General features: G+C 44.6%; 1 protein-coding gene across 3 annotated transcripts in view; it reads right to left on the minus strand.

Annotated features, from left to right (window-relative positions):
• lrfn5a (leucine rich repeat and fibronectin type III domain containing 5a) overlaps positions 1 to 24,117 on the minus strand; it is a 140,797-nt gene that overhangs the window by 79,626 nt on the left and 37,054 nt on the right. For 2 of the 3 annotated variants that reach the window (XM_035611073.2, XM_035611075.2), the window contains one exon: positions 7,099 to 7,155. The exons of the other annotated variant lie outside the window; for it this stretch is intronic. The gene's annotated coding sequence lies outside the window, so the exon portion shown is untranslated. The remainder of the gene's footprint in view (positions 1 to 7,098; positions 7,156 to 24,117) is intronic. 3 annotated transcript variants of the gene reach the window in all.

The raw sequence follows: 24,117 nt of genomic DNA on the forward strand, positions 1-24,117 counted from the left end.
TGGAGCGCATAGAAACACAAAATAAAACATTTTTTTAACGACCCATTCGAGAGCCTGAACCTTTGGCCGGCGCTGTAAATCATTGCCCCAGCCTTAATGTCCGTCAATATTTAAAAGAAAAGGCCCTCACTGAAGCGGAGAGGGTATAACTGAACTGAATTGTTGACAGATGCTTGTTGTTTCAGCCATATCCAGTTCACAAGGCAATGGTAATGATTTACGGTGAACGCCAAAGGTTTACGCTCCCAAATGGTTTCATTTCCTGTCTCCATCTGCGTCCGAGGCTGAGGAATAAAGGTTTTTAGCGAAGGTCAAGTTTTTTTTCACACAACCCTCGGGTTTTAGGGCGGCTGTTTGCCAACGCAGCGGAGGTTTTAGATGCTTTGCATTCATACAAAAGGCTCATCGGGTCTTAATGGGTGAGTAAGTAACTTTGGCGTCTATTAAGGCAATTAAATACTTAAAAATCCTCAGTCTGTGTGCAGTAAAAGTGGTAAATGGCAGAAGAGATCTACTACGAGGGGGAACAACATATCGCCGTGAGGCTGCTGAAATGTCAGCCACGTCGATGGGGAAACTCCGAGTGCCTGACAGTAGGAATCCGTGAGGTGAGGCACGACTTTGCGGGAAAAGAACACTGTGAACCGGGAAAAACAAAACACCCTCCTCCTCCTCCTCCTCCTCCTCATCGGACAAAATGACAAATGAACTGAGAGCAACGGCGCTGCAGTTCAGTCCGAAAGTCAAAGCTGGAGGAGGGCGCGTTTGAGCGGAGCTGACGCACGATCCAGTGAGGTGTCAGAGGAGGCGACTGGTAGCCTGTGTGAAATCTGGCCCCTGCAGACGATCACACAATGGGAGTAAAAACCTGATGATCGGGGGGGGGGAATATCCATTTTTGGTCTCCGGGAGAAATAACATTTGCTAATAAAACTTCTTTATATCTCCTCATATACCGCAGTCAGCTAATACGCAAATATGCTCTAGCAGATGCTGGGGTGAATGGGGAGGAGATGACATTACTGTGGATGTAGTTCATAAAGTTTGTACATCGCAGTTGTGCCTGTTTGACCGTCCATGTAAAACGCCGGAACTTTTGCGGGTGCGGTCGTCTCCCTATTCATCAACACGCCACAGAAACGACAGCAAGTCGACCTCGAAGGGCCGTGCCGGCAATTTACTGTATTACGTTGATACAGCGGCTGCAGGAATACATTGTATTTGAGATTGACTCTGTAGTTTTACCGACCCCGAATGCTGCTTTTGTTCCGGGGCCGTTTGAAATCCTACTGCTCCTACGAGGGTCAAGCGAGGCCGACCGTGCCAGCTCAGAGGTTGACGCCATACAGCGTGTGTGTTCGCAAGGAGCGAGGCGCAAACAAAGGTTCCTGCGCGGCGGGCAATAAACCGCAAATGACACCCTCGGCCAAAGAGGAGGGCAACCACCAGACAAAAAAAACCATCAGGGGAGACGGAGGAGCCACCGCTTACCAGGGGTGTCACATGGTGAGAAGAGAAGAGTGACATGGACAGACCTACGACACACGCTTCCGCTAGGACAGGGCTACTGTGCTGGAGAGGCAGTTTGGCGCGGGACAACATTGCACTACAATGCCTGTTGCCGTGGCGAGCATCAGTCTGTGCAAAGTCTGATCCCGCTCCAGTCGTCGAGAGTCACATTTACCATCGGTCGCCGCTGTCACTGTCGCTCAGCGAGAGTTAATAGGCCCTACTCTCACTCCGGATCAGGGACGTGACCCTGATGGAGACGGACGTATGCAAAGTAAAAAGGGAAATTAAAAAAAAAAAAAAATCTGACATTGTCAAATGAAAGTGCATTTGTCTTGTTTGGTACATGTTGACAAAGAGCGACCGTCCATACTGGTTAAAATCACTAAAAGCATCTGGAAATGAAGCTTCCACCCCTTTGCTGAAGAGACTAATGGTTGAGCCTTGAGTGCCTTTGTGTGTGTGTGTGTGTGTGTGTGTGGGCGGGTGGATGCTATGTGGGATCCATTATGCCCCTGGTTTGTCAGGGAACACCTACCAAATGCATGTGTGCATCACTCAGTGGGAAATGTTTCCACACACAACCGGGGGAGTACAGTAGCGTGGCAATTAGTTGTTTTCCAATCAGAATGTAGCCCAAAATCATAATGAAATTACCAGGCGGGGGCGCTTTTTAATAGCTCATTCTAATTAGGGAGGAGTGTGTCGTTGCCACTGTCGCAGCGATTCCTCAGGCAAAAAACCCCAAAAAACTGGCATCGCTCGCTCGACTCTTCTCCGGTGCTTCTGATGCTCGCTCTCTCTCCCAATCAGAAGCACAGCGGAACCTAAGGGTGCTGCACGCCTTATTAGCGTCCGACTGTCTGAGCTCGTCTGTGCGCCGACGTGTGCCCGGCGCAATTGCGTTTGCGTGACGCGACCAGACGCGTGCAGCCGGCCTTTTGTTTGACGACATGTCGCCGCGTCCCTGACTTTACACTGCAGTTCTGTGTGTGTCCGTCCCTTCTCTGTGTGAGTCTCCGTTCACGTCTTACTTTCCCATTAGGAAACAGTCAATCACACACACACTCACACTCACGCGCGCACACACACACACACAGTGGGGGTATTTAGAGAATTGGTTGTGAAGCTGCTCCCAGCTTGCCCACTGTGAACTGAATTGAGCTGTACAAACAGCATTGCAACAGTAGGGCTAATGTGTGTGTGTGTGTGTGTGTGTGTGTGTGTGTGTGTGTGTGTGTGTGTGAGTGTGTGTGTGTAGATGTAGAGGGGGGGCTTGGTTTTTGGAGTTAAGGGTAAGGGGATAGGGAATGCATTACGTATGTCAATTAGTGTCCTCCACAGGGTTACTCTGTCTGTGTGTGTGTGTGTGTGTGTGTGTGTGTGTATGTGTGTGTGTGTGTGTGTGTGTGTGTGTGGGTGTGCGCGCGTGTGCATCGCTGCGTGCGTCTCCTCGAGATGAGAAAGAGCTTCAGCTCAACTCAATACGCCTTATTTGCGAGACCGTCAGGTGGAAAAATCGAGGATTGAATTGAAGTGAGAGAGATATTCAGACGGGGCCGAGCGTTGAGGGAGAAATGGGGAGTTTGCCGAAGACAGATGAGGCAATCACACAGTGTGTTACCAGCCACCGACACTTTTTAAAATACAAGCTGTGGCAATCACTGGGATCGACCGGCAGAACAAAAGTGCGGTTACCATGCAAGTGTGGCAAAGCGGCAGTACATTTTATATATATATATATATATATATATATATGGGGGGGGGGGGAAATCATCAAACATTGATTTTAACTTATTCAGAGTGAATGTGATCAAAGTGGTGCTGCGGGTTGGTTTTCCAGATTGAAGTGAATGCACCATGTGCACAAAAACAGCTTGAGTCTCTGAAACACAGCGATCTGCTTCTACAGTGATGTGATCAGTTATGTACGGTATTTCTGCAGAAATGTGAATATGCATTAAGTCAATGGATTTATTCCATCAACATGTGCTGAAAATGTTGTCGGAGCTGATTGGATGAGGCCAAACACAACAAAACGACCCCATCGCCCAGCAAGCATCTCACATGACTAGAGCAGTAACAGTTCCTTGATTGATCAGTGAGTCATCGACCACTAAATTAATCGGCATCAACTATTTTGATAATCGATTAATCGGTTCAAGTAGTTTTTCTATAAGTCAAAATTTCTGTGATTTCTTAAATGTGAATATCTTCTTAGTTTCTTTGCTCCTCTCTGACAGTAAACCAAATATCTCTGGCGGGTGAATCATCTTGGTATTCGGGAAACACAATCAAAATGTTTCACTCATCTTATGGACCAAACAATTGATCGGGGGAAATAATCGGGCGATCAATCGATGATGAAACGGATCGCTAGCTGCAGCCTTAACCATGATGGAAAACCACTGGGATGGCACCCACCGGTTTGTGAACTGCCGTTTTGAAGCCTCGGGTTTAGTATTTTGGCCAGCTTTTGTTGTTTTTCTACCAGAAGTAACCATGTTTGGAGGAGCGGGGCAAGGGGCTGAGCTGGTCCACTGCACGTCCACCTGCAACCATGCACCTATTGTCGGTCACACTCCCATTTATACGGTGCTTCATTGTCTATTGAACACGATCGTGCTGCGTCGAAGAAGACTTGAAACTAGCGTTTGAGACCCAAACAAAAAAGTCCACGGGAAAACGTTTACTGACGTTACACATTGAGTGAGATGGAGAGTCATTTTCTCATACACTACTGATAGTGGTTTCTTTCTGCAGCCAATGAAGTCGCCCTCTGCACGTCATCAGAAATAATAAAGCCTTCGGGCGCTTGGCTTCATTCTCCGAACGCGGTGACTGCGACCGTTTTTATATATAATCTATGGTACACAATTAGTGATAAGACATGACCAATCTGCCCTCCAGTTAAACTTATTTGTCAATATGTTTCCAAGGATGCCAATTTATTTAAACCTCAGCTAATTCTCTCTCCTTTACTTCCCCCCCCCCCAGTCCTTTTCATCCTATTTTTCTCATCTTCCTCATCTCTTTGGTCCTTTCTTCAAGCCACCTCTCTCTCTCCATTAACACTCTGTCGACACTGTGTCTCCATTCGTCCTCCTCCTCCTCAGCGGTGTGCTGTGATGCAAACTGTGAGTTCCGGCTTTGACCTCTGCCGCGCTGCTTCTCCCTCTGAAAAATCTGCCGCATCCCCCCCCTCCATCCGCCCTGTCCCGTGTGACCGGCCATCTCCTCGCCTCTGCTACTCCCACCGTCCTATCATCCTATCACACCTTTAAAGTATGGCTGTCGTGTTTCGCCCTTTCTTCTCCTCTTCACATATCGCTGTCCCCTGCAGGTTTGGAGACAAATTAGAAGCGTAGTCACATTGTTCAGGCAGGATCTTTTCCCTGTGTCGCGCCGGGCTCTCACTGAAACAAATGGCCACCTGTAGGGGGAAATATTCGCCGTCTCATCCGATCAGCGAGTTGAAAAAGAAAATCAAGCGCCAAAGGGCTCCGCACAACATGGACGTAAAGGGGCGATAGTAAGCGATTTTGGTTTAAGATTGTTTGTTGTTGCCTTTTTTTTGACCGCACTGGTCAGGGACCGAACCCGCAACCTCGGGTGTCGGATACCGACTTGCTCACTAAAACCCCTGAATCGTAGCGCCTGATGTAGCACATCTCTTAAAGGTGTCGGGGAGTGATGTTTATTCAGATCCAGATCCAGGACTGCACACACAGTACCGACAGCTAGCAGACCGAGAGGAAGTATTTGCTTACTGCCCCTTTAATGAGTAAGGCTGGTGCATCCCCCTCCGCTGACTGATGACTGACAAACAACTGAAGGCCTCTCCAGTTTGACCTTCCTGAGTTGCCAAGGAAAAATGAACGTAGCTTTTCTTTCGGAATTTCTCAAAGGGAGCTCTCGCTCCAACAGACCCAGGCCAAGTACCTCGCTGCGGGCCAGGCCCGTTCAGCCATGAAGCGCTGCTGCATCTACGCTCTTCCCCTGAAACTCCGGCAAAGCTTCTTCCAGTCAGCAGCCACTTCTTTATATCTCGGACGGATGAATGAGCAGCTGTTTGATTAAATCTGCGAGATAGACTCAGCATACAGTGACGCGGCTCACAGGAAAAACCATATCACGCCCCGAACATGACAAACAGACGAACAGTGCACTTTCAAACTAAATGTTTGAATTTAAAGGGGACATATTATACTCATATTCAGGTTCATACTTTTAATGTGGGTTACCACTTGAAAAGGTTTACATGCTCTAATGTTCATTAAAGGCATCAGTGTTCTCATACTGCCCATTCCTGCAGCGCCTCTTTTCACCCTCTTTCAAACGCCTGGATTTCATTTAGCCCCGCCCTCCCAATAAACCCCAGTCTGGTCTGATTGGCCAGCTGGCCAAGTCTACTGTGGTTGATCAACTCATTTCAAAATGAGTAGAAAATGTCACGCCTCTTCACCAGAAAAGTGGAGATTCTCAGATCGCAGGCAGGGTTACCCCCAAAAGAGTCCAACTGTGACATCAGAGTGGGAGAGAAATCTGAACCAGTGGTTCAGAGCCAGGCTGTAGGGTTTAGCCAGCTCACAAGAAAACAACAGGGTGGTCTTTTTTTTTTCACCGTTTGTTGGCCGGAAGGCTCCACAGATACACACATTTATGTGCACTGAAAATGTGATTTTTGCATAATATGTGACCTTTAAAGGAGTCATTCGTATGCGTCCACATGTTTACACTAGTTTAGAGTTTTGTCAACATGTTGTGACTTATGCCCCAACCAACTGGTTCAATGAATAAAAGTATATCATGCTCTCCATTGTAAGAAGCAGCTTGGGAATGAATGTCTGGTAACTTATTAGTATTTATGAACCACAACTAATAATACATAATTACATATTACATAGTAATCTATTTTGATTTTAGAACTGTATATAGTTATATCCTTGGTTTGAACAACTGTAATGAAACCCATTCCCCCAGAGATAAAAAAAGAAAATGATTTCTGATTCTGATTCTGAATGACTCGTTTATACTCGTCAACAAAAAAATCATGTAAAAGTCTACTGACAGTTTAACTGTTTCCCTTACTTTACTATTGCTGATTTTTTTTTTTTTTTACTACTACTACTTCCCGGTGCTTGTAATCAGCTTACACACATCTTTCGGTTTGCTAATTTTCTTCTGCTCCTCCACTCCAACTGAAACTTTTGTAATTCCAGTATCTGTATGACCACAGCAACTTCAAATGTAAGGCTACACGGGTATTTCACCTATTTTAACTGATGTATATTTTCATAATCAAGGTGTCTTTCAGTTTCACATGTACCGGGCAGGAGTGAAATGCTTATTTATGAATTAAAATAATTTAAAGCTGAGGAACAACAAACTTTAAAAACTGATGTGGGTGATACCTGGTTCTGAACAGACAAAGCCGATCTCTCCCCCTGTGATGTTTCCGACATCTCTGACTGCGAAGCCTTCTCGCAATAAATATGCGCCTCTGTTACTTGATGCCGTTGATGCGTCAAGCAGAAGTCAGGTTTGATGAAAGCAGGGACAGAAATGTCATAAGTGAATGCAAATTACCTCATTGTAGTACTGTAGGGCCCCGCGTTCCCCAATGAGCGGCTGCCAGCCGGGGAGCTGATGGTTGAGAGATGAAATGGAGAAAGAAGATTAGGAAACCTGATATTTAACTTCTTACAGGGTATTTTAAAGCCTCTTAGGCCCTCTCACACTCAACCCTCGTTTCTCTCTCTCCTGAACTACTGAATAAATGATGAAATTCAATCTGGCTCCACAAACACTACGGCCTTTTGTTTCCCTTCCTATCCCAGCCTGTGTTGCAGTCTCTCATTCGCATACTCCACGTTCTCATTCGGGGTGAAATTGCAAAGTGTTTTTTCCTGCCATTGTTTGTCTTGCACTCCACTCTTTTACCTCGTTCACTTTTCTCTCCGTGGTGGGAGAGCTTACAGGATTTCATAGGGCTACTGCTGCTCCCAAACTTTCCGTGCAATGGGTTGTTTACCCGTCTGAAGGTGCAACATGCACCGCACCGCACCGAGAGATAACACATCTTCATTTGGCAGTTTAGAAAGGAGCAGCATCATGCGCGTGTGGGGTACGGCGAAGCCACGGGGTCGGTTTAGAAGTATTCCGTTGCTTGCACGAGTTAGGTCAAGGAGAAAGCAAAGCCAAATCCATTCTGTCTGTAAATATGAATCCAACGAAAGTGGTATATACACAGTACGCACAGATACGAGAGTAAGAGGATACTGCATGTACACCGTCAGAAAACTGCCTCTGAGAGGGGAACAGATCATCGTCAGCTGTTGTCCACGCTGCTTGAAAAACGCGGCCCATTACTTGTGACATATTATCCACAGACACAATTACAATGTAACTTCATTTAGAACTCGAGAGCAAATGTCATTTGGTGCGTCGCTCATCGCATAATGTCCACGGCTCTAGCACAGCTCATTCAAAGGTGTCTGTTAAAATGACTCGGCATCTGCCACAGCCATACATGAGACTGACCAATCGCGGCTAGCTTAGCATCAGCTCTTGACGCTACATGGGGCGCTCTGGATGTCCTGTTTTCACAGCGACTCCCTTCCAGATCTGACGATAAGATCTGTTGCACCGGTCCGAGAATTCTTGCATTACCAATCACTTGGGCAGATCTTTCCTTAAACTGATTATTTAAAAAGGGTTTTAACTTTCTTATTGATTTGGGAAGAACATTGGGCACTGGAATGGAAGCATGCAGGGATGACTATATCTCTTAATTTTTTCCAGAGCTATATATTTAAAAAAAAAAGTCTTAATAGAAATCCGGGTTAGGGGTCAATTCTTTAAGCCGATTTACAGATAAGATAATTCCATTTTAAAATGTTCTATTTTGGCTCTGATGCAGCCGCAGTCACTCCTCTCTGGTCTTTAGAATTGTCCTGTCCATGTCTGTTGGTTTGTTCACCTTCATAATAATGCTGCTGACAGCTTCCTGCTCTTCATGTGTCAAGGTCGTGTTGAAAGGTCTCTTGAATTAAACATGTGCTTAAAGGCATTTCAGTGAAGCGTTTGTGTTATTCTAAAATTTGACACCTTTTGACAGTTTTTTACTTGAGACAAATATCAGTTTCAAGTATCGGTTATCGGTCTCTTAGATTAGTAACAACCAGGTTCGGCCTGGAAAAAGACATATCGGTCGACCCCTAATTTAAACCTCCTCGTTGATTTGCGGGTTTACAAAAGAAAAGCTTGACTGTAAGGTGTTGTTAAGATCAGCTCTAAAATCACTACCAAAGAAATAAAGATCCCTCTTACAGTAATGCCTGATGGTTGATTTCAGGCTGCTGCATTAACGTTGCCTGACTGGCCCGCGTCTGCACTCGGGCAGGCGTTCAGAGCGCAACTTCATTTGCCAACGCCGGCGCTGCTGCATGAGGAGTTGATCTTTCCTCGACTTCTCCTGCACGCACAGCGCAAGCGAAGGGCGAGCGACGGAAGCCCCAACAACGCAGGTCAGCGACGCATCAACGCGCGAGTGCTCGGTAAGTGAAGTGCGACGGCGGCACTGCACTAAAAGTAGAATACAGGACAGGATCCATGCATGGAGCTGGAAACGCTTGTGGAAAGCTGCCTAGATGCTGGACAAACACGCCCCTCCTGTCAATGAGTTAACACAATGAGTTAATTTCAACATTTTTACACCCCGTGAATTCTTAGCTACGGTAAAGTAGATAGTAGGGGACGGCAAGCTGTGTTCCTTTTTTTTCAGAAACCTCTTGAGGACCTTCTCAATGTCTCCATCATCCTAAGTGCTAATACAATATAAAACACTTCTGTCCTTGCATGTCCATTTGTCTCTCTCTCCATCTCTCCGTCTCAGCCACTCTCCAGCTCCATCCCTCTCTCTCTCTCATCACCCGTCCATCGAGGCTTCTCCCATACCAATATCCCTGGCGGACTGAATTATTTAGATCTATTCTTCAAGACCACCCCCCCCCCCCCCCCTCGCGTTTTCTTTTAAAGCACTCGGGTGGGAGTGCTTGGATGTGTGCAGCTGAATGAAGCGGAGCACATCCCCGGATTCCAAGGTCCTTTAATTTCATCCGAACACACACACACACATACACACACACACACACACACAGTTTGATCTTTGCCTGCCAACATCACTGTCCGACAGGAGAGAGAAAAATCAAGTGAGTGAATTCTGCCCGCTTGTAAGTGCTTGTCTTTTATTCATGGTGCCCTAATGAATGTATTTGCCTATGTCGTTTGACCGAACATATGGAAAAATGTGCAGTCATGTGCTGTTGAAAATCCCCATCCAAAAAATTGAAATTGTGAAAGTATATGACATTGTGTGTAGAGCATGTGTAAGTGGGGCTGCCGGGAATCTGAGCGAATGTATGTACAGTATCTCTGTGCATGTGAGAGACCGTCTCGTATTACCATCATTTCAATCAGTATTCACCGCAACGCTTGCAAAAAAGGCTCGGTGTGCGCGCATGTGTGTGTGTGTGTGTGTGTGTGTGTGTGTGTGTGTATTTACTAAAGACGAGAGACTATAATAGTTTGGAACTTCCTCAATCCTCTGTATTAATATCTATCTCTCTCACACACACACTACACAGAGGGAGAATTATTCTTATCTGACTGATCAAATATTTCAATTTAATGCAATTATTCTATAACAATACTTTTGTATTCATCTGTACAACTTAAGACCTACAAAGATGTGAGCCCCCTCCTGACAGGGGGGGCCACGTCTTTGTAGGTCTTAAGTTGTAACAACAGCTGTTGTTGCCTTCCATCTTTGTGATTCTTTGCCATATGTTGTGTCGTGGGAGGAAAAAAAGCCCAGAGTTTGGGTCGTGTGTTCCCTCCGCTCTCTCTGCACTGTTAGACACGATGCCTGCGTAGGTGGCAAAGAAGCCCGTGGTGTTTTGAATCCGTTGTGGGGAACAAATCGGTCTGAAGCGTAATTTACAAATGGAGTTAGGACTTCTGGACCCCAACCACGTCCATGCGACAAATGTGGCCCCTCTTTCAGGTACGAGCTGATTGTATTGTCTCAGCTGGTCCGAGTGCTTCTCCTGTTCACAAGGACTCCGGTTCGCTCTCCTACAACCTGCGATCGCGTTTGGCTTTCAGGCAAATATCCCGGTTGCATCATTGCTGCGTGCAAGTAAGCAAAGTGTCGTCCAAATGACAAAAGATGTTGTCACAAAGGGTATTGTATGAATTTATTTTGTACCGCCCTAATACAGGTTCAAAAACGACACGCTCATCAATCTTCGGGGCAGTAAACTGTCAGAAATGAAGAAGAAGCCGAGCGACTTGTATCCTATTCTAGAAGATAGAAAATGAATGTCTTTTTTTTTTTATAAATTGCTGTATAGATACAAAAATATGGTTTCAATGTGTACATGTGACATCTTGCCTATATCTGCATTCTGCACTATTTCGTCATTGATCATTCTGAATCAAAATGAACACAAATGAAAAGCTCCTTTCCAAATGTACAACCAACCCCTCCACCCCGTCCAGTCCCGCACTATAACAGAAATAAGACGATTCACGAATTCTCCAGCACAAATTGTTCCCCTGCAGAATTCAGCGTAAAGTAGGAATGATAGCAGCCTGCACATCCCCTCCACATGTCTTTTGAATTTCATCCAGTGCCCGTCGTACATTCTGCATCCTTTCTACACGCAAACCTAGTTTGAAACCAGCTCAACTTATCGGTGCACATACTTCATATTTTATAGTTACAGGAGAATAAACAGCAACCATTAATGAATATTCTGTAATTTGTTCTTTGATGTGAGAAAAAATCGTATATGGGATGATGACTTAAACGATAATGATAACTACTGGACTAAAGCTGCTTGATTGACAGGTGCATCGGCCTATTGTGTCTGCACTCGGCTTGTTCAGCCTCAGCCCCACCCAGGTTTCCTTCGCCTTTGATCAGTTTGTCTTTTATGCGAAAAAAACCTCTATTTAATGTTAATATAATCCTCGCAGGCTCTTTGTACTGCTTTGCATCGCGGAAGACGCTGCCTGTGCCTCCTGGGCTCGGCATAGCTACTGTACTCGAGGGCCAAGGTTCACACTTCAAAGAGATATTTCGAGGGAGGGAAAGCCACACATTTTTTCTTTTTTATTGCTAATTAAAGACGCATGTCTTTGTGCTGTTAACCCAGCCAGCGTTGCTTATAATTCCCGTACACCTTCTTATCGTCTCCACCATCGCCGTCACATTATTCATCTCCTACTTCACCGCAGGCAGATACAAAGGCAGCGTTGAGACCGATCTGAAGTTGCGCTAGAAGAGAGTCAACACATCAAACGCAGGAACACGAAAGTTCGAATGGAAATCTGACTGAATTCAATACAGACCCAAATGTTCCTTTTATACGGTGGAGCCGGCCAAGGCCCAGATCCGAGGCCACCACACGCTGAGCGACGCCTAATATCGACTGTCAATGTCTCCGTGCGAATATCCAATTTGTCTATTAACCACGGATGATTTATGCAGTAGCCTTGCACCTGAGGCTGCAGTCTTAACAGCTCAGAATGACAAAGGGTAGCTAAGGCAAGAGAAACCGCAACAGGAAATGAATGCCGTTGAGAGGGAACTTCAAAAAATTCTGCGTAGCGGTTTGACGGCTAACACGGAATGTTTTCATCCTGCCGCTGCAGCTTCTCCATTGGACCTTTGGTGGATAGTTTTTTTTGCCCTGCAGCCCCTCAGCCCATTCAACAGGCAATTCACTGTCTGTCGAGTCGAGTTCCTTTCCCGCTTCCATCTGTCCCTCTGACCGGCAGACACCGTTTCCCGAGCACGACGCGCATCAACGACGGCCGTGTGACCGGAGCAAATGGGATAATCCACATACATATGGAGCTCTCCAGGCCCACCGAGGGACCCCGCGGCGTCCGACCGCCGCGTGCTCTCGTCCACCAACGCAAGAGGGTGAGTCGACTTCTGTTGGGCTGATTGGAATCACAGCCGCTCCGCCCGTCTACGGCCTGAAGGCAGAATGAATATTCAGACCAACTTAGACCCCTGGTCATGAATATTTATGCTGGTTAACACCAGATATGCAAATGAGCCAGCCAACCCAGATGGCTTCAGATCACGACGTAATGATCACACACAAACACCCGCGTGCGCAGTCACACTCGTCAAGAAACAAGCATGCAAACGCACACACACACACAAACACACACTGTGATGGCTTCCTTCCGAGGGGAAAAGACAACATGCCTCACATGTCAGACAGACAAAGCGCAGGCAAAGTTTAGAGAGAGATTAGAAATGGCTCCAGAGTTTAGCTGCGAATACACTGAAGAGCCCCGACAAAGGCAAGTTTACTCAACAAACATGTTGACACGCCCGGGAAAGGGGGGGCGGGGAGAAACCCACGGTAAATAAATATTTCCAAATGTAATCCATATGTATTTAACTATCTGGCGTTGGCACTCGACGGTGGCTTATTGCAAGATTAAAGCTGGTCCTCGAGGATTGCCGGCAGTGTTTCGCTGCCAAAATCTTCCCCAGGTTCCTCAAGTACAAGGTAGGCTGATAGAAACGATAAGATTAAAGCAGATTACTGCCACATCAGCAGGGGGAGATTAGTCATTAGTGAGAGTGTTGCCTACAGAAAACTGTGGAACACCGTCTCGGGATTCAAACTGGGTCATTAACAGAGTTTGAGTTGGAACTAGAAACACTCTGCCGCTATAATCCCGAGCATAAATCTGCCACTGAGCGCAGTGACACATTAAACACACACACACAAACACACACACACACACACACGCACACACAGCAAACCACATTAAAACCTACTAGATCTGGAGTTTTATCTGGATGCGCGCACCAAATTGCACACGCACTCATAGATGTCAGTTCCCAAATATGCCAGGTGTTTTGTTTTTTATCAAGATCCAGGAATGATTCCCTGGGAAATTGTCAAAAGAAAAAATCTCACGATTTTCGACAAAGTGATAGAACATTCCTCGATCCGCCCCTTTTATCTGGATCCATGCCAGAATTTAAAGGGTTTTTTTCCCGGCCCACCCTTCCACCAGGTTTGGTGGTGGTGGGGGGGGGGTATTTTATCTTTCTGCGTCATCCTTATAGTCATGCACACCTCTTCCCTTCTTCTCACACAGACAGACAGACAGACACACACACACACACACGCACGCACACAGAAACAAAAAGCTGCCCAGATACTGTGAGCAGAATCAGATATTTCCTCACAGCTAAAGCCTTGCTAACAGGCTTATCTCCCCACATACTGTGTGCTTCTATATGTGTGGTCTTGTGAGCGCGGGTTAACGTGCTACAGATGACACATCTAATACGACCACGCACACAGACGCACACGCACGCACGCACGCACGCACGCACGCACGCACGCACGCACGCACGCACGCACGCACGCACACACACACACACACACACACACACACACACACACACACACACACACACACACACACACACACACACACACACACACACACACACACACACACACACACACAGAGACCTGTACTTATGTTGTGATGCAGGATTAAGGTCAACTAGCCTGTTGTCTGTAAGCTCAACGTCACCTGAGCTATAGCACACACACACACACACACACACACACACACACACACACACACACACACACACACACACACACACACACACACACACACACACACACACACACACACACACACACACACACACACACACACACACACACACACACACACAAAATCTTTGCCCTGCCACCGTCAGTTCTCAGTAATTATCGCCACAGTTGCATCTTGGGAAAGTCAGGTAGGTAATTATGTTACCTCACAAGACCGAATTCATTAATGATACATGTTGCTAAAAAGCCTAGTTTTTTTGTGTTGTGTTCGATGAAAACAGCAGCAGCAGCATCATTGATCCTTTTTTTTCCTTTGTTTTTTTAACGCTGTCAGAATAAGGTCATGTGGAGCGACAAAGCTCAAGTGCGTCACAGGCTGTTATATACCACACCATACCTGGGCGCAGTAAAGCCCCCACCGAGCAGAGAGGCGCTGTCACGACTTCATTTATGTCTTTAAAATTGCAGCGGCCGGCCTGTTGACTCAATACCAACATAAATGCACCCCGAGTTTTCAAGTTAAAGGAGACATGTCATGCTCAAATTCAGGTTCATAATTTTGATATGGATTATTACTTGAAAGGGTTTACATGCTCTATTGTTCAGTTAACAATTCAGTTTCCTCGTACAGTCCATTTCTGCAGCTCCTCATTCCAGCCTCTGTCTGAAACACTTGGTTTTAGCTCCTGTCTCCTTTAGGCCACGCCTCCTGATGAAGTCCAGTTCATGTTTTCTGTCGAGGGATAGGAGCTCCCTTGACCACGGACTTTGGCCTTTTTAACTTTGCAGACATTTCACATCCACACAAAAAATAACACCTTTCACCAAAACTGAAATACCATAATTTAATCTCGGGGGTTTCTACACAATGCTCTTATCATGACTTTATAGCACCAAATTCAATTCAAGGGTTGACACAATTGTGTTTATCATGCTTGGCATCATCCCTGCTCAGTTTAATAGAACAAACAAAGACTACATTATTCATTTAGCTGATACTCTTGTCCAAAGTGACTTACAGAAACCAGTTTCCAGTCATATCGGAGGTAGGCAGGTGGCATTAAGGGCCCACAGTGGATGTTAGCCACGCCCTGACCGGGAATTGAACCCATTAGATTATTTACCAAAGTCAGTGGTATAACTCACTGAACTCTACCTTATAGGGAATTAAGAAACAATAGCATATAAATGTCATGGAGAGTGATCGTGGCGTGATTAGAGTTTTGGTTGATGGCGTGTATTCATTTCTCCTCTACCTCTGCCTCACAGCTCACTGGTGGCTTAGCAGTTCAGCACCGGTCACTGTATTCCCTACTTTCCCTTTAAATGTTGTGCAAAGTTACAGATTTTGATTTGTTGATTTCATTCACATTCACACAGTTTGTTAAATCCTGGTTGAGTGGTTGGTTCAGTGCAACAGAAGTTGACTCTCCAGAGATAATTCTGCACCGTGGAGAAGTAATCTAGGTGGAGGGTGGGCGGTGAGACACTGCCTTTTCGCCGGGTTACAGAGACGCCCGCCTTGGATTACGCTGCTGCTGCGTCACTGCAGCAAGGCGAGGAGTTAAATCAACAGAGGTCAGCAAGAACTAAGAGTCTGAGCTACTGCTGCTCAAAGCCCCGGCTGTGCAGTATAATGGCAACGATAATGCTTGCACAGCAACCTACACCCGGCCCCATCTGACCCTGATCGAGGGTGAGGTCATAGTTTCAAAAGAGATGTCAGTGCATCGATACTTTTCCTCCATAGGACATCTAGAAAGGAGTTGACCTTTGATGACGTTCGCAGGTCTGTGGTCTGAAGCTGAAGCAGAGTAAGAACCCTTAAAATGATCTAATTAAATAAAACCCTCCCTGAACACATCTGTAACACATGTCCACCTATGTGCATGTAAAGGTGTGGTGAAACGCATCAGGAGACAAGTCCATCTCTCATAAAACGCGCTGACTCACTGGGCGGTAAATGGTTGAGTCATGCTTTTGCTTTAAGTCCCAAAGGCCGGACCGCGGTAATGTTGCACATCCTTTCATCGGCCCACTTTGTGCGGGTGCGGAGAGTTGCCTATACATGAGTCGATGTTCTGTTTCCGTGCTGTGCTTCGAGTGTGAGCGCCCACAGGGAGGCTCCCGCTGTATCGGTTTGTGTTTCATGAATCCACATTCACACAAACACACACACTCTGTGCATCTTATCCATTGAATCGAGGCGTATTAATTGCTCCCTGCACAACACACGTTGCTGACACTTTTAAATATTAAATATCAAGTAAATCATGATATTAGGTTTTAAAGGCGACATATTGTGCTCATATTAAGGTTTATACTTTTAATGTGGGTTAGCACTTGAAAAGGTTTACGTGCTCTCATGTTCAGAAAAGGCATCAGTGTTCTCACACTGTTCATTCCTGCAGCTCCTCTTCTCACCCTCTGTCTGAACCACCTGGATTTATTTTAGCCCCGCCTGCAGATAAATCCCAGTCTTCTCTGATTGGCCAGCTTGCCCAGTCTGATGTGATTGGTCAACCGTTTTCAAAATGTGTAAGAAATCTCACGCCCCTTCCTCAGAGATGTGGAGATTCTCAGATTGTAGGCGGGGTTACCCCAAAAGAGTCCAACTGTGACATCACAGTGGGAGGGAAAAAAATCCATTAGAAGAAGAGGCTAATATAGCTCAGAGGCAATGCTAGGCAATTATATAGTACAGCATATGGACAAAGGCAATAACAACTTACATTCATGGCAGACTGAAAGTTGCAATCATCCCCACATAAAATCTGCAAGACATACTGGTGTTGAGGAAAAACATCTGCGAATCATTAAATTGTTTTAGGTGAAATTGAAATAAAATTGCACATTAAGGTTAAAGATACACAATTCTCAAACATCAAAGCTGTTTCTGTTTTTTTTTTCCTAACTCACTGTGCTTCAGTCTCTTTGCGAGATCTAATTTTCAGTTTTTATCCCCATCAATATTTCACAACACAAACAGAACCCAGGTTTAGCTACTGAAGGAGATCAATCACAACTATGTTTTGTGTGATGTTTTTTTTTCTTTTCTTTTTTCAATAATGGAGCAGCAAGTGAAACTGCAATTATGTTAATTTTGTTTAAGGACTCTGAGCATTAACATCTGTTTTCCATGAACAGAAGAGGAGTAGATGAGAGGTAGAGGGCCTCTCTCTGTGTTGTAGTTTTTTGCAGACAGTATTTGTCTGTCACTGCAGTGTGGGTGTGTGTGTGTGTGTGTGTGTGTGTGTGTGTGTGTGTGTGTGTGTGTGTGTGCGCGCGTGTGCCAGCAGGATGGCTTAGAGGTCAAGCCATCCCGATAGACAGTCAAAATGACAGCTCATTATCAGGGACAGACCCCCGAGGGCGCACACACACACACACACACACACACACGCACACACAGTTTCATTATCTTATCTCACTGAATTACAGGGTTGAACAGAGAGAATCTCGTTTTTGTGGAAATATTACACCATTTTAAAATACATCCATCAATAATTTGTCATTACAACACTAATTGTTTGATTAAAACATATAGCAATATACACCTAAGTTAATATATGCATTAAAACACAGTCCATACTTGAAGTGGTGGGCGTCTTTCGCATCACCATACTTTGAGCTCAAAGATAATTGCGTTGTGAGACTTGAGTGAATTAGTTTCACTAACTCAAAACGTTCATCTCAGGCCATCTCCACGTGTTAAAGGTGACCTGTGGAGTTTTTAAACACTATTACTAGTATCAGTCAGTGATTTTAATAATGGGCGCCCGCTTTATTTGTATCTCATGCGCATTCATGACGACGTCCCAGCACATGTGCCTTCCAACAAAAGTAGGAAGAGGACAAGCGATAAAACATGGATGTAATCCACGTTCCAATTCGTCCAAAGACCAGGTAACACCCGTCAACGTAATACCAGCTCTCACAAGTAATGAACCACAAACATTATACAAATCTGCAACTTCAAATGTAATAATCCCACAAATGTAAAAAAAAAATGTTTCCAACAAACGTAACTACTACAAACTTTCCTGCAAATGTAATATATATATAAAATTTGCAGGGATTTGTTACATCTGTGGGAAGGTGAAAATGTTTCACAATTGTAATAACTTCCCTCAAATCTAATATGAAAATTTAAAAAGATATTATCACCTGTCAAAGGGGAGCTCTTAAGGTATAAATAACTTACAGAAACATTACGTGCAATATGGGCTGCACATTAACAAGTCCACCTTCTACCTTCTCCTACACTTTATCTCACTCTCCCTCTCTCAAACATGCACGCAGCTTTATCATTCCTGGTCAGTTCACAGATTTGTTTTGTGGTACATTAATAATTTAAAAACATACTAACAACAAAACTAACCCTTTTTTTTTTTTCTTTCTTTGTCGTTGTTGTGATTTTACTGCTCAGCGCCACCTCCTAGCACGTCTGTGTCCACGAGGGATGTTTACAAACTGCACTAGCATTGTTGTGTGGTGTGGTCCGCACCAAGTTTTGGTTTTTTCGATTTACAGAGCCTGGGCTGAGCCGAACACCTGGATTTCTTTTCCGCGCACACACAGAACCGACAGCTAACGGACAGTGAGAGAATATTTGCTGATTTTTACAAAACGTGTATTGCTTCAGAATCACTTACTGCCCCTTTAAGTTTGTAGTGTACCTCCTATTACAATTGCCGAAAATGTATTACGTTTGTGGGGTTATTACAATAAAAGCTTCAGGTTAATAATACGTTTGTGGACCGTTATCACGTTGAGTGGGTGTAACAAACCATCTTTGAAACTGAGATACACCAGTTTGTCTTGTTGGAAACTGTGTAAATAAAACTTTGTGTACAATAGAAACCTGCCATAGGACATCTTTAATTCTTAATTTTTAAATACTACTGCATACAGTCCTAACAAAAGTGCACAGGAACCGATTACAAACAACAGCCTAAGTGGATTCAAAGGAACGATTTTATCCAGTCTGAAAACAGGTCAAAGGTCAAACTCCCATTTATAGGAATGCAGCGTGCAGTTGACAGTTCCCACCCGGATAATTACAGTCAAGTCTCTTCAAGTGTCGGATTTAATGAATTCATCACTGGACCTACCCACAGACTTCTGTTGTGAAACCACAGCTCGTATCTCCAGGTGTGCTGCGGCAGAGCTCAGCCCTCGCCGTTCTGTTCCCCGCTGATCATTTGTTCATTACTGCTCAAAATCATAACAGTATCCTCCGATTCTCCCAAATTCACTGGCAACTGCCTCAAACCAAGTCAATATCCTTCAGCCAAAGTGTTTTTGGAGAGTCGCACAACTCTACGCTTTGGTTTTTGCCAAGTAGAAAGAATAAAATTAAAACAGATAGAAAAAATGCAGCCAACAGCTAAGATTAGCTGACTGCTATTTATAGTATTTGGTGTAAAAGCTAGCTAATGCAGTGATTTGGAAGTCATCCCTGCTTACATAGCAGATGGCTAAACCTTAAGTAGCCAGTGCAAGCAGCCTTCTGTGGATTTGATGTAAAAGGGAAGGCACACTACAAGAGAGTTTCAAAACTAAACGGAACCACGCGACAGTGCTCAAAACATGCGGATGCCAAAAAGACATTTAGCTATTTACATAATTTGATATTTGATAAGTGATTAAAGTCGTTTTAGCAAATATAAATGTTAGACAACGATCATTTCCAAATAGCAAATCAAACAACCATCTTTCAGGTGATTTTAACAGTCAACATGCCTTGTCTGCATTAAATGTTGCTTTGGATGTCGGAACATTGTCAGCAGGTATTAAACAAAGACTTAGGATTAGAGCTGCAACAGGTAATCGATTAATCGATTAGTAATCAATTTCTAAATTAATCGCCAACTTTTGATAATCAATTAATCGGTTCAAGTAGTTTTTATGGGGGAAAAATATAGATATCAGCTTCTTAAATGTGAATTAAACTAAATATATTTGGTGTGTGGAAAAAACAAAACATCATCTTGGGATTTGGGAAACACTATTGACATTTTTCACAATTTTATGACATTTCTTGGACCAGACAACGAATCGATTAATCGATTATGAAAATAATTGTTAGTTGCAGCCCTACTTTAGATTAAAACGAGAAGATATGAACCAAGCGAGGCTTTTATTTTGAAACTTGTGACCCCCCACCACACAACTGTGGAGAAAGAAAAAGGAGGAAAATCCACCTTTCACAGCTTTGAGAGATTACCCCTGTACCACCAATATGATATTGGCAGTTGATCAATACTGATATTGATGAACAGGTAAAACATCAAAGCTGAATACAGTAGATGAAACACATCAATCCGTGACACCACTGGCCAGCAACATGTTGGTTGACGATGAAAATACCATGTCATTAAAATGGCCGCGTTTTCCGAGGTGTATATATTAAATACAACATACAGTATATTGTAAGTCGTGAAATGATTGCCAAAAAAAACACTGTACTTTACTCAGCACATAGAAACACTATCCCCTAACCCTGGAATGAATTAACTAGTAAGCTGACATTAATGGTCACATTCAAACAATGTCGACGTAATTACCACGGCAATATCTGTTCTTGATTAACTGCTGTGCGTCTCACGCGTTGCTGCTCGACAGAGTCTCTGCGACGGCCCAATGCTTTATGGCCTTAGTTCTCTCAATGTTTGCCGTCCAACACTTTAACTTTAACATATGTAGCCCAGGCGTGTCCTTGAACAGCACCTTAGTAAGCTCACTTTTTTGGGCCTAGGTATTTCTAAAAAACCCGCACGCAACCATGGTAAATAATACAGTGCAAATCCAGTAAAGAATTATTTCAAAAATGAAGAAGAAAGAAAGAAAACTATCATTGTAACAGTGACAGGTCTACAGAGTAGCAGCCTCTACAGTGCCGAAGCAGAAAATGTACCCGTGGCTATAGTGCCTGCTGTGGGGCGCTAATCTGTGTGTGTGTGTGTGTGTGTGTGTGTGTGTGTGTGTGTGTGTGTGTGTGAACAGATGGCTTGCGCTAACAAGCTAGGCTAAATGTAGCTACTGCTGGCATGAGCCAAGACTGATCTCTGACTTCCTGATCCCAAGCCTCTTAATTAAATGCACCATTTAATCTACTCGGGTTTTTCGCTCCCTCTGCTCCAAAAAAGCGACAGCGTTCATCACTGATGACCCCCTCGTCCCGCTGATTAGAGCATCGCAGCGCCGGAGCAATTAGAATGACAGAGAGCCTCCCATTGCGCAGGCCCCGGGTTCTTTTTAAAAGAAGAGATCATCATCCCGACCACTTATGTTGTTGTTGACAATAACTGTCAGCAGGATGTGATCTATTTTGTTTCTTCCTCAAATGATTATGCCTCGAACAAAACCTCAGTTTTAACAATGCCATCCACGGTGATGTTGACTAACTTGAGGATACAGAGGTGCATGAAATAAGTACACGTTCCTTCATATGGATTATTACAAAGAATGTCATAAAACATATAGGGGAAACTGCCAGATATGCATACAACTGGAGGTGTCCAAGATCATTTGTATATGCTTAAGTTTTATTGATCCACTAGGTGCTCCACTAATAAAATACACAGCACTTGGTGTTGGGACTGAAGTCGCAGACAACAGAGCCCTGCACAACAATTGCACCAACAAAGGCCCATCCTTAAACAATCCTCTTTTCAACCTTTCAACATAACCTCTTGAGCATTGGGCCAACTAACCAATTTTAGAATTGTATGTATCAAAGCAGTGTCCACATTTGATGCTTTTTGATACAGCAAAATGTATTGGGTAGCAAAAAAGGGGGAGACTTTGCTCTCATTTCCAATTAAAACTATCAACATTATTGATGGCGTCAACTTGAGTTGACTTGGTAGAGTGATACAAAGTGAACAGTTTGTATTGAGTGTGTATTAAACCAACAGCCTCGGATCAGATAATAAGTGCCGTACAAAATAATGTTACATCCAGCAACTTTAGGAAGGAAATGGGAGCATCACAGTTGCCGAACAAAAAATGCCCACCAAACAGACAGGCAGACAGACAGACAGACAAGCAGACAGACAGACAGACAGACAGACAGACAGATAGACAGATAGATAGATAGATAGATAGAAGGATAGATAGATAGAAGGATAGATAGATAGAAGGATATACTTAATTGCCATTCCACGTACACCAGACAAGTGCACATCAGAATTAAATTTCTAAGGGGGGGCCGGTTAGCTCACTTGGTAGCACCGGCGCCCCATGTGTGGAGGCTTGAGTCCCCCCCCCCCAGCGGCCGTGGGTTCCACTCTGACCCCGGCCCCTTGCTGCATCCTCCCCCACTGTCTCCCCCCTTCCCGCTGGATAATGTCCTATCATTAAAAGTTTGAAAATGCCCCAAAAAGTATCTTAAAAAAAAAGAGAAAAATAATAATAAGCATATATACATACAAATACTTGGAGAGATCGTAGTGCCTACAATTTTTCCCCCTGATTACAATTGTTACCGCCCCCTTTTTGGGGACGCGACCCTTTGCCACTCAGGGCACAGAGAGCTGTCTGAGGTACTGAAGTCGGATCGCTGGGGACTGCCGCGCTGAGCTGTCCGTGGTGCTGAAATGTCTGTGTCGATCGGAGCTGTCAATGGGTGCTCTGAGCGGCGACGTCCCACCACCTCAGCCGAGCTGTCCGCGGTCCTGAGCCTGAATGCGGCTGCGCTCCCCTCAACACGAGCAGCGGTCAAGTGCTGCCGGGGGGAGAAGCAGGTACGGGAGACGCAGCAGGTGGTTTTGACAGCAGGCACACTCAAGAAGAGATATATATTGCTGAGCTATTTATTTTGTCACAATTAAAATACTTGCAGTGGGGCACCTGATATACGGTCTTGCGACAGCCAGAAGCTTGCAGTGACCCTTTTTATTTTTTCCCAGTGGGGGCGTTTATGCTTTCTGATTTACTGTCCGTAATCTCCATGTCTTGCACAGCGCGGTGAGCGGAGCCCCTATGTCTATGCCAATGTCAGCGGGACAAACCCTGTACTGTGTATAATGAATACGGTTGAATGTGATTGATGTCTGTGAAGATACACCGCGCTATACGCACCTCGTCATCATCACCTCGCCTATTAAAGCTATTACTGAGCATCATTGTTTTTAAGCCTTATGTAACCTGGCACGTGGAATGGGAATGCACTGTAATTTATGGAAATGGCCATATATTGCACTTACAGTTGGCCCACCAATGCAACGGCTTGCAGGTATCTGACTGTTTGTGTCAATCACACTCAATGTGTCGTTATCCTGATGGCGTTATCGCTTTAAATGTTATTCCCTCAGTCTGGTGCCACTACGCTTGTCTACAAGGGCTATTATTGACAATAGTTTTTTTTTAAATGGCAACACATCTCAAAGCATCTCTCAGCATCCTCTCAAAAGAAAAATAAACTTTCCACCGCACTGATGTTTCACACGTCGCTCCCTTGGGATTTTGTCAGAGGAGCTACTGTACTGTCTGACTGTGTAATCCAAAACTGTTTTATGAAGTGCGGGCCGGCTTCACAGACCGAGTGCCGTGTCTGGTTCCGGAATCCCCCCCCCCCTTTATGTTAATAAGTATATTTATCTGCAACTCATTAGTGAAGCCCTAACCAAAACCGCAAAAGACAATGATTTAAATCTAAAGGAGCATCCCTTGAGGGATTTTTTACAGGCTTTCTCCAACCCTTGCTCTTTGATTTTAGCCCTTTAAAAGTTTAAATAGTGTTTTATAAAAAGACTACGGAGGAATAATCCCACATTGGTTATCCTGGCTTTCATTTGTAGCCAATTACACAAGGCTTTGTTTTACAATGACACAAGCCAAAACAGATAGCACTCGTTTAAAATGCAATGAACAAGTGGCGGTCTCTTTTCTTGTTATTTGCGTCGTGTCTAAGACACAGGAGCTG

The sequence above is a fragment of the Scophthalmus maximus genome, chromosome 15 (assembly GCF_022379125.1).
Source record: "Scophthalmus maximus strain ysfricsl-2021 chromosome 15, ASM2237912v1, whole genome shotgun sequence".
Classification (NCBI taxonomy): Eukaryota; Metazoa; Chordata; class Actinopteri; order Pleuronectiformes; family Scophthalmidae; genus Scophthalmus; species Scophthalmus maximus.